General features: G+C 40.4%; 1 protein-coding gene across 1 annotated transcript in view; it reads right to left on the minus strand.

Moving 5' to 3' along the window:
• The window catches only part of KIAA0825 (KIAA0825 ortholog), a 525,573-nt gene that overhangs the window by 512,666 nt on the left and 527 nt on the right, over positions 1-12,380 (minus strand). The gene's annotated exons all lie outside the window — the stretch shown is intronic.

Below are 12,380 nucleotides of genomic sequence, written 5' to 3' on the forward strand. Positions count from 1 at the left end.
GGAGCTATGCTCAGGATGGCAGGCATAGGTGCTGCTGGACCTCTAGAATAGCTCTCTATTGGGTCTGAAATTCACCCCTGCCTTGAGTCAGCTTTTGGCTCTGGTAGTTGAGTGAATAATGAAGAGTAGCTCTTCTCGGTCCTGATCCACCCCTTCTTGTCCCTTCTTTTGTGCATCATCTCCTTCTGACATGGCCCCATTAGCCGGTCAGTGGAAAGAAGCTATGGCTTCCAAAGGTTATATCACTCCAGTGAAAAGCCCACCAGTTGACTAGGCCAGTGGTCGGCAAACTCGGCTCACGAGCCACATGCGGCTCTTTGGCCAGTCTAGGAGTACTCTAAGTTAATAATGATGTACCTACCTATATAGTTTAAGTTTAAAAAATTTGGCTCTCTAAAGAAATTTCAATCGTACTGTTGATATTTGGCTCTGTTGACTAATGAGTTTGCCAACCACTGGACTAGGCCTTATAAAGTAACAGGTTTCTGAGGAGCTGTGTAAGGCCATTATTTTGTCATTTTATGCCCTGCTTTCTCTTATTATAGAGGACACTGCTCCAATTTATTCCCTTGACTCCAGTAACCACATCTCTCCCAGAATCCCCAACACTGACCCATCACTATATTACTTGGTGTGTCAGAGGAGTGTCAATATGGAGAATTGAGGGACACATCTGTGGGACTGGGGCTCTGGGTCACATGCTGTCATGCCAAGAATTTACCTGCCAAGGGTCAACACCAAATTCTTAGATTTTTAAAAAAAATTTTTTTAAACATTTTTTTTTTAGATTTTATTTATTGACTTTTGGAGGGAGGAAAGAGAAAGAGAGAGAGAGAGAGAGAGAGGAGAGTGAGAAGTAGGAAGCATCTACTCATAGCAGTTGCTTCCTGTATGTGCCTTGACCAGGCAGGCCCAGGGATTCAAACCGGCAACCTCAGCGTTCCAGGTCAACACTTTACCCACTGCACCCCCACAGTGCAGGCTATTCTTAGATTTTCAATGAGGAAATCTTCCTCTTTGATTTTCATTTCTTTGTCTTCTAGTCTAGTGTTTCAAAAAGTATGTCTTAACCGGTCAAAACATTGATTTTATACATGCTGGATTTGATTTCATTTTAAAAGTTGTTTAATAATATCAATCAAATATTTATTGTTCATCAACTATGTGCCCAAAACTGTATGAGGTGCTGGGGCTGCAGCCATGAATGTCTTTCAAACTATTGTTCAGAATGTGATCATTAAAAACCCTAACACCTACATATAGTTATAGACCACATTTTAAAACATCGGTATTTAGTATGTTAAAAAGGATAGCCAGGTCACCTCATTTTTTGCGAGCACACCTCACCTCAGACTACAGTTTTCCTGCCATGTCTGGACATATATTTGAACTTCTAGTATATGGATTGTTTTAGCAGTGTTGTAGGTCTGCAGTGGTCTTAAAAAAATTCAGGCCTATTTATATCTCCCCACACAAAAACGTAAAAGCAAACACGCTTTATATAGCACAATGCACCCCACTCTAATTAAAAACTAACAGCTTGTCTTTTTAAATGATATAAAATGTAATGTTGGGACTTACTGAGAGTTGTAGGTCCTTCAACCCTGACTTCTAAATCAAACCTACCATCACTTACAACCATATTTCATTGCAAATCAAAGATCATTTTCTTATTTAAAATCTAACCAAATGTAGATATGAATTGCCCAGGCTGTTATAGGAAGACAGCCAACATCCTCAAACCTCGTTTAAAAATGCTGCTATTAATCAAATAACTTTTACTGTGCTCCTGAGTTAACTCAGTGATAAGTGTCCTAAGTTAAACTTACAAGACATCTGCACTAAGAAATTACCACATACATCTATCTAATTTTATGTGTTAGCTTTCTTGGAAACATTTTGATTGGGGAAAGGCTCGGATTGCTGAGTTCCAGAATTTTCTGCTAGACTCTAAGCTCTGTGACAGCAGGGACAATGTCTGTGTTATTCACAATGGTATTCCCAATTTGTGGCACTTCGCTGGGCACACAGTAGCCTTTTAACAAATATATTCTGAGTGAATCACTGAAAATATTCAAGCCTATGCTTCCAGGTCATCGTGGCTTTCTTTTGAGTGAGCTTCCTTTACTGCTTTCTGTTTAGTGTTACTCTCTCACTTTTGTAAGAGGATTCCTTCAGATTGTCCTTAAATTTCAAGTCTCCATTTTGCCTTCTACCAGATCTTACATCTACATATTAGGTAACAAGTCTTTTTAAATGAATTGAACATGCCAGCCGCTGTCCCTCATCACGGTGACTAGATGGAGAATAACCAATCTCCGTGAAGTTCTGCATGTGACGGAGTCCGTACAACTTTAATTTCCTTTCACCATATAACGTAACATATTCACAGGTTCCAGGGATTTGAGTGTAGACATCTTTAGGGGGGCATTATCTTGCCTACCACAGCAGTCATATTTTTTCACCACTACACAGTTGGAATAAGAACAAATACCAGGTTCCTTTAACAATGTCTTTGATAAGGCAGTAAAAATTAGTAATTCTATTATTAACTCAACCTTTGAGTACACCAGTTTTTCTCAAAATCTACAAAATTGGACTGTCATTTCAAAGAAAATATCTTAGAGTGTTTCTAATGATAAAATTATAGCTTTCAAAGCAAAAGTAAAATTTCTTGGAAAAGTCATATTGTCGTATGGACAGTTTCCCAGTATTTTAAAATTTTCCTGATGAGATTGCTGGTGGTATTAACAAGCACAATTTTTTGATATTGTACTATGAAGTGAATTAAGATCTGAAAGATCAGCATACCTCAATAAATCAGCATTTTCCATATGGCCAACACATTATGTAACAAAAGCATGTGTTTGTAAAGTTTCATTCAAAGTTCAAGACAGACAAAGATATTTCAAGGTAACAGAGCACAAAAAGTTCACTGATATAATTTCAGAATCCACATTGTAACTAAACTTTAAGAAACTATCACTTGTGAAAGTCCTGATGAAAAGGACATTAAAATATTATTTTCTTTTCCAACTACATGTTTGTATGAGGTTGGATTTTGTTCACTTCAACCAAAACAATATACTGCAACAGACTGAATGTGAAGTAGATCTGTGAATTCAGCTCTCTTCTATTAGGCCAGACATGAAAGAGATTGCAAAAATATAAAACGATGCCACTCTTCCATTATAATTTTTGTTTTGGAAAAAAATGTAGTTGTTTTTTAAAATAGTAATTATACACATAAAAATTCCTTGAGGTCATCAGTGTAAAGGACACCTGAAACCAAATATTTAAGAACTGCTGAGTCAGATAAATGAGAAAGCCCCAGAAAGTTTAAGTTACCAAGTAAACTTAAAACAATGAGCCACAGGCAGCCTTAGTGATACCAGGGTACAGAAGTCAATACAAAACAGAGCCTAGAAAAAGGGCTCCTTCTCCAAATAGCCTCCTCCCTATCCCAGGCAAATCTCAAGTAGTAGAGGACAAAGCTCACCGTTGCTAAATTGCCCACAGGCATTTTAAAGGGCAGGTTGCATACATGGTAGAAAATGAAAGAATGATATAAAAATATTTTTAATTATACAGGGATAGGTTATATGATTATACACAAAACCTGCATTTTAAAAATGAAAAAATATTTGGTGAGCTGAAGTCTAAAAAGGCAAAGAAAATGGATAAAAAATGTCACGACAATGAAACACAAAATAATATTCACTGGTATTAGTAAGAATTAAGACCTCATCAGTATAATATGCCTCTAAAAGAGTTTCCATCACTCCTCAGTTTAAATCAGGTAAACCGCAGACTTAAACTTTTGTTGTATTAGCTATGTTTCCCAAAGGCAAAACAGACAGTAAATTGAGCAGGGCTGCTGACTGCTAGGAACAACATCCCTGACACTTAATGGCCGGAGTCAGGGAAGAGCTCTTTTTAGTAAATCTTAGTGAAAAAATAACAAAAGTGACAGAAAAAAGAACCTGTCATATTAACCAACTAGAAAACAGTAATTATGTGCTCTAAGTAGAACAAGAAGCCTTTTCTTGGAAATAAGAATCCTTTTCCTGAGAGCATGATACAAAAGAAAAAGCTCTAGATTCTTAAGACCAAGCTTCTGATTCAAGTCACATGTTTCCTGAGTTATCTGGACAAGTTAAATGACCTCTTTAGTCCTAAATTCCTAATGTAAGTTTAAATATTTTGCTTTAAACCTCAACTGTGATTCACAGTAACAAACACATTTTATTTCCAAATCCTGAAGCATACATATCTGAAACAAAAATACAGGCTAGAGCCTGACCTGTGGTGGCGCAGTGGATAAAGCGTCAACCTGGAAACGCTGAGGTCGCCGGTTCAAAATCCTGGGCTTGCCTGGTGAAGGCATATATGGGAGATGATGCTTCCTGCTCCTCTCCCCTTCTCTCTCTCTCTCTCTCTCTCTCCCCTCTCTATAATGAATAAATAAAATTAAAAAAAAAATACAGGCTAATAGTCACCAAATTGATGGAGTTGTGACCAGACATTTGAAAAGCATTGAATTGATTGATCTCTACAATCACTTACTAAAAACAATAAAAGGAGAGGGACCTAGACATACAAAACTATAAATCTTGATCTTTTTAACCTCAGAGGTATCTTTGTTAAGAAAATGGAAATTAGCCTGACCTGTGGTTGCGTAGTTGGTAAAGCATCAATCTGGCAATGATGAGATCGCTGGTTTGAAACCTCAGGCTTGCCAGGTCAAGGCACATACAAGACGACACTATTCCGGGTTGATGCTTCCTGCTCCTCCCCACCACCTTTCTCTTTTTTCCTCTCTCTAAAATCAATAAATGAAATTTTTTAAAAAAATGGAAATTCAAGTTAAGGACATTGTTACATTTATTGGTTATCTGAATTTAGAAATTTAGACAGAAATTTGTGTTTAACCAGATAACATAAAAAAATCAGTTGCTTTAGCTACTGTTTGCATTTTCAACTATTAATTGGAAAAGATCTTTTGATTCCTTTACCAGTTCTCTGGTAAAACCGTATTATGAATATGAGAAGTTGTGAGTCTGAGAATACGTACCACAGAAGATAAGGTCACTGTCTGGCAGGCAGGGGTCGCACTGTTCTTAGGGGACCCGGGGACAGGCAGTAAAATTCAAGAGTTGAAATTTAAAAACACTTGTAAATGATAGCTTGTGACAGCTGTTAATTATTTTTACTAATAGCTAATATAGAGTACTGGGGCCACATGGGATTCCTCTACAGATGACTTTGGTGCAAGGGTTCCCCATGGGCCTGGTCGAAGAACCAGTTTGAAATTCTCCTTAACCTCCTCTCCAGGTTGTCAGACCTGCACTGAGGCCCGAAGGCATTTTCTTCCCACTCGAGCTCCCTTCTCCTTTACCTTTCACTGGCACTTTCCTCAAAGAACCTCTTGTATATCCAAACCCCTCTTGGTGTCTGTTTCTTTGGGAATTTGAGCGAATAAAGAGCTTACAAGTTCAGCCACCATATTAAACTTTATGCCTCATTACCTCATTTAATCTCCACAAAAGCCCTATGAAGACATTATTGGTATTCCCATTTTACAACTAAGGAAAGAGTAGAAAGTAACTTTCCCAGTGTCACACAACTAGTGACAGATATGGGATTTGAACACAAGTCTGTTTCACTTCACAACTGGGGCCACAGACTTTACTTTTAAAGCAATTAGAGTTTATTAAACAACAAGCAAATATGAGACTGATCTCTAATATATTTATAATTTTTCTGATGCCTCTGTGTACTTTCAGATACTATCACATTTAATTCCAAATAAATCCATTAAATTGATATTACTATTTTACAAATGAACAAAATTGGGGCTCAAAGAATTTAAGTAACTTCTTCAAGACCATGAGTTTGAGCTCAAGCTGAAGTAGTCTCTGAAGTCAGGTTTTTCTACATTATACTCCTTTGCCTATTTAATCAAAATGGCAATTGTGTCTTTTGCTTTTTAGTTTTAGATAATTTTCATAAGAACTTCATGTAGAAAAGAAAATCCCCAAAGGATTTAAACAACTATATGTTTGTTCTCAACTTCTGTGAGGGTGTATGTAAATAGATATGCTCACAAAATTTAGGGGGTATTTCAAAATGAATATGAAGCAATAAAATATCCCTTAATTTTTGTGAGCAGTGTATATTGTAGACACTATATCGACCATTTAGAATATTTCCTGAACTGCTTCTCTTCTTGTTTACTTGTATTTTAACCCAACTTCACGAGAAAATAGCTGGAGCATTGTTTCAAAAACCCTGTCTCCAATAATTTATCAATAATTGAGGTTCAGAGGCAGCAGTTTTCACACATTCTGAGGCTTTTTAATATAATTATGTTGATTTTTGCCTTTGCCACCTGACTCAAATGCAGTCTTTGAGTTCACCATTCAAAAACTTCTCTTCACCAGTTACCTGATGAGGTGAATCAGCAGTCTGCAGAATTACTTCTAATGACCAAACCCTGTTTCCCAGTGTAATGCTGGTAGCCAAGGCCAGGCAGGTTCACTTTGGATTTGGGCAGATGGAAGAAAAACTGTGGAGCCAGAAATTGGGCCATTCTGTCTAATAAAGTCTTGCAATGTCAGATGAGCACACAGGCAGGGGAAAATTGCTTCTCGGGCAAAGAAACAGCAAAATGGCCTCTGACAGTGGTGGGCAGGCAATCCGCCATCTGCAATCCCCTGAGCACAAGCACCCATAACCTTACTTAAGCCATACACACATGATGCAGCCACACACTCACGCACCAACCAGGCAAAGTGCTTGCAGCTGGTAAACCAACGAGTAAGCCTAACACAGCTGCTTCCCCACATTCCACCACTTTAGGGTTGCTCGCCTCACAATAGGTACATTTCATACATAAGCTATTACCAAAAATGACAATTTCAAAGGTGCCTTTCACAATGTCTCCCTGAGCACTCTGCCCAGGGAGTTAACTGGAGGCCCACCTCTAACACCCAACCCACGATAGGTGGGAGGGCCTATATAGTCCAGAGTTGTGTCCATTGAAGAAAGTGACCTTGGTGCGTCTCCGGAGGGCCTCCACCGGAGCTAGACGTGTCCCCCACTCCTGCCGCATCAAGGTCTCTCATTCAAAATCCAGAGTACTGTCTACAAGCAGTGTGTCCATCCAGCAAGGGAGCCAGTCCCCTTCTCTGGTCATAGTCCGAGTCCATTACACTGTTCAATGACCAGTCCATGACAGATAGCCCAGCTATCTGTGCAAATCACCTAGGTGAAAGTCCATTACACCTAGTACCTTCTAATGCCGACACCTGCTGCACATTAGAAAGGGATCACTGGATTGCCAATTTAACAATGGGCTCTCCAGCCCCCACCCATCCTCATTGGATGGGTCCCTTAGCCTTCCTCCTATTCAAACTGGGATAACAGGTGTTGAGTATTCTCCTCTTCCTCAGCTGTCTCCAACAAGTAATCTTGCAACCTTGCAACCCAAACGCCAGCCATTTTCTTGGCAGCTGCCAGGGCCACCTGCTTCCCCCACTTTTTCAGTGGCTGGAACCTCTGTTCTGACTCAAGCTGCCTCCAAAGCTCCAACAAGACTTGATTAGGCCTGCCATCTAATTTCTCCCTATCTTCCCTGGCTGCAATCAAATCTACCCACATCTGTGTTCCGTTAACCTTTACAGGCCCATTTCTCTTGCTGGTTGGGCAGGAGGCAGCATGGGCAGCAGCCCTCACAGCCTTACGGTCCATCTTTGTTTCAGAGAGCATGATGCCATCCACCACTAAGTTCCACAACCACAGCAACCTGGTTGCCAGGGGCTTGGTGGGCTTCTGCCTGAATTGAGCCCCCAACACCCATCAGCTCTGCCTGGGTGAAGGGCTGGACCACAGAGTGCTCCACTACCTGGGGAGGGGTTGTGCCTGTCCCCAAGGGACTCTTGGATGCTGGGTTTTTACCTTCTGTGCAACCTTACTGGTCAGGTTCTGAGTTTGCAGACAGCAGCTTCAGCCCATACTTCCTTATCCTCAGAAGAGGAGGAGTTGGAAACGCCTGTTCCCGACAGCTAAGAGTCATTCTGCTGGCACAAATGCTGCTCCTTCTTCAGTGACCAATTCAGCTCCTGTGGCTGTTGGGTCTCAGCCTGAAGCTGGAGCTTGAGCTCTTAAACCCACAGTTGTTTCTCCAACAGATGCAGCTGCCAACGTTCTGCTTCCAGGGAAAACTGGAGCTCACAAACCTGTAACTCCTTCTCCAGAGATCACTCCAGTTCCAGGTGCCGTTGGTGCTCAGCCTGCATCTCATACTGTAGCTCTCAAACCCGGAGCCTCCTTCTCCAGCACTCGCTCCAATTCAAGCTGTTGCTGGTGCTCGGTCTGCAGCTTATCCTGGAATTTGACTTCAAGCAGCCTCATGTACAGACCTCTTGGTTTCTTCTCGCAGGATCATAAAAAACACCCAGCCCATGGTCCCCAACAAGAGAGCCACACCAGGAACAGCCATTTCTCTATTCCACCCTCCAGCGCTGTCAGTGGTTCCATACTAACCTGCTCCAAATCCTGCCCACTATGCCAGATATAATGCCAGTAGCCAAGACCAGGCAGGTCCACACTGGATTCAGACAGATGGTAGAAAAACTGTGGAGCTGGAAAGCATTGTGCCATTACTGTTTAATAAAGTCTCACAACGGCAGACGAGCACACAGGCAATGAAAAAACACTTCTCAGGCAAAGAAACAGCAAAATGGCCACTCACAGTGGTGGGCAGGCAATCCACAATCTGCCATTCCCAATTTCCCTTGAGCGCAAGCACCCACAGCCTTACATAGGACATACACATGGTGCTGCCACGTGCTCATACACCAATCAGGTAAAGTGCTTGCAGCAGGTAAACCAGCGAGCAAGCCTAACACTGCTGCTTCCCCACACCCAGCCTAGCAGTAGTCTGCATTATGACTGGCAGAGACTGATGTTGAGCAGGCTGGAAATACTACAATATTCACTTGTTGGAAAAGGTGTAGGGTTTTTGTTTGTTTTTGTTTTGTGTCTGTAGAGAAGGCACTGAAGAAGGTCATGGAGGAGACCCCACCATGGGAGCCCTAGGTTACTCCGGGAGGGAAAAGGCAGTGGTCCTCTACCCAGATCACCCTGTGACCTTAGATTGCAAAATTGAGGCTCAAAGAGAAGCAGGTGGTTGTTTAGAGTCACAGACATCTGGAGGGAGCAAGAGTCATAAAGGAGCCCTGGCCGGTTGGCTCAGTGGTAGAGTGTCGGCCTGGCGTGCAGAAGTCCCAGGTTCGATTCCCGGCCAGGGCACACAGGAGAAGCGCCCATCTGCTTCTCCATCCCTCCCCCTCTCCTTCCTCTCTGTCTCTCTCTTCCCCTCCCACAGCCGAGGCTCCATTGGAGCAAAGATGACCCGGGCGCTGGGGATGGCTCCTTGGCCTCTGCCCCAGGCGCTAGAGTGGCTCTGGTCGCAACAGAGCGACGCCCTGGAGGGACAGGGCATCGCCCCCTGGTGGGCAGAGTGTCGCCCCCTGGTGGGCGTGCTGGGTGGATCCCGGTCGGGCGCATGTGGGAGTCTGTCTGACTGTCTCTCCCTGTTTCCAGCTTCAGAAAAATACAAATAAAAAAGAAAAAGAGTCATAAAGGAGACAGCAAGAAGAGGCGAGAAGACCCCAGAGTTTGAGAGGGACTCAGAACCCCAGTGCTATCACAGCTAGGTCCCAGCACCAAGCACCAACCCCATCAGACTATGTGCTTATAGAGCAGTCCCGATGTGATTCCATGTCCCCTTAGGGTCCCTAAAGTATAGGAACAGAAATGGGGGGATAGATCGAGAAACATCACCCTCCTACCTCTGGGCCAGCCTGAGCAGAGTTCACCAGAAAAAGGGGTGCTCTGCAGCTAGGAGAGGACCAGGATGGGGGTGGGGTCAGTGGACAAGTGAACAGAGGGGCAGGAGTGGGGTTATGGGAAATTTTTCATTCTTTGTCTTACTTGTATATTCTTGTATTTCTGAAACAAATGGGTACTGTTTCTACAACAAAGAAATCAAATGCCAAAACAAACCTCCCTGTGTATACATACACCTAGTTAGTAGATGAGCAAGGATTAAAACCCATTTGGAGGCAACACAGAAAAGTAGTTAAGATTATGGTCTTTGGAATCAGCATTGGTTCAAATCACAGCTCCAACCCTTCATGACTGAGTGTAAGCTATGCTGATTTACACCTTATCTTTGCTTCAGTTTTTCCATGTGGAAAAGGAAAATATTCAATAATACCCTATAGTGCTGTGAGAATTCAGTGCAACACTGCATAGCAAAAAGTAAGCAACAATATTATTCTTGTATAGTCTGTGTCACTGTCCAATCTTCTTTACAGGATACCACTACTGCCTTTTGGGATGTCTGTGAGGTAGACATTATATTTTGAGGTCAAAGTGAGTAACAATAAGTATGCATTTAATTATGTGATAAGTCTCCTTTTAAAAACACATATATAAGTATTTCTCTGTAGATTAAAAAAAAACATTTTAAAAAGGAGTTGCACTTTCAATAAGTGTTCACTGAGCTCCTACTTACTACATGCCAGGCACAGTGCTAGGTGCTTGGTATGAGATAATGAAAAAGCTGACATAATCTCAACTTTCATAAGCACTGAAATGTGATTGAAAACAAAATATCACTGATATCTACCTATGGGATAAGCAAAGCAAATATCTTTCGTATAGTTAATATGTACTAGTGTCTTTCAGTAAAACAAGATATTCTTTACAATTAAGTCCTGTCATTTCCAGTATTGATCATTTCAACAATATTTTAGTGAATTACCTAATAATTAGGCTATTTTGATTTCTTTGTATTAAGTAGAATGTTGGAATGGGTAGATTTAATTAAGCATATTCCCTTAAAATGTAAGATAATCATGATCTGTTTGAGGATTAAATGAGTAGGAAAGAACATTTTGCTAATAACCAGTAAAAAATAACAATTCTTTACAGGGCATTACAAACTTCAACTTTATAAATTTGCGCTCATTTGCTCACTGTCTTTCTTCATATGCGCCCACACTTAAATATACATGTATATAAATGTTTGTGAAAAGCTTCCTAAAGATATAGCCGATACTCTGAACTTAGGTCTCCATACTGCTTATATTTGTTTGAGTTCAGATAATAAAATTGGTAAAGGATCAGCACAGAAAATAAACTTGATTATTCATATGTCATACCTTATAATAATTCCTAAAATCCCTAACACATTCATTAACCTTTAGAACAAGAATGTGACATACTATCTATCTAATTTTACCTGAGAGTGAAAGTAATTCTGTTCTAAGTATTACGAGAGGAAGCATAGAATACAATAAAAAAGCCCAAGTGTGGAGTCAGGTAGACTGGATTCAAATCTCAACTACCATTTAATTGTATAATTTGTAAGAATGTCTCTTTGTAAAAGGGAATAACATAATTTTTCTTGTAGAACTGTATTAAGTTTAAATAAAATAATAAAGGTAAAGTGCCTGGCAGACAATTGTTGTTTGTATTAGTGGTTGGCTATATTAATTTGAAAGGTGGTATCTCAAATCAATGATTTTAAAAATGTACTGCTTGTGTAAGAACTAGTTGCTAGATACAAACATGTAATCTCCTTTAAAGTATTACAATCCTTTTAACTAAAGAAATAAAGGAAAAACACAAGGTTCAATAAAAATGGAAAACTGGAATTAGGGGAGAGTATAAAAATTTGTTGCATTATTAATCAACAAGGAGATTAGAATCAATGCTATTCTAAACACAGTAAATTACTTTTAGAAAGTAACAAGACACTTGATGCATCAGAGGTCTTGAATTGAACATATTTCTTGCATTTTTTTATGGTAGAGTTTGCCTTATAATTTATTTTGCAGCTGGCTTTTCTGAAAGAAATAAAGGGTGACTGTTTAAATATAAGGTGGTGAGTGAAAACTACTTACCTGAAGAAATTGCATTACTCAAGAAAGACAAGAGTCGCCACAGTTTACTACATCGTTTAAAATAAAAAATCTTCATCTGAAAGAGCACCTTGCCTCATATCCCTTTGCGAGAAGAAATTTATCTCTACAATTATTCTGGTTACCTCAGACTTCCATCCAAAATTCTCCTGAATTCTTCATTATCGAAGTAGCCTGAAGTACACTAACTAGCACTCCTTTTAGGGAGGCGCTACTACTTCCTGATCAAAAAGTAAAACATATTTAAAGCCCACGCTTGAAATTTTAAGCTCATTAGCTCATAGCAGCCAGAAAAATAAATACCATCGTCTCCCAATTCAAAACTGCAGCGAGAACGCTGAATCAATTCTAAATCAGGCACGACTCCCCTACCCCACTTCCAAA

Source organism: Saccopteryx leptura, chromosome 4 (genome assembly GCF_036850995.1).
Source record: "Saccopteryx leptura isolate mSacLep1 chromosome 4, mSacLep1_pri_phased_curated, whole genome shotgun sequence".
NCBI lineage: Eukaryota > Metazoa > Chordata > Mammalia > Chiroptera > Emballonuridae > Saccopteryx > Saccopteryx leptura.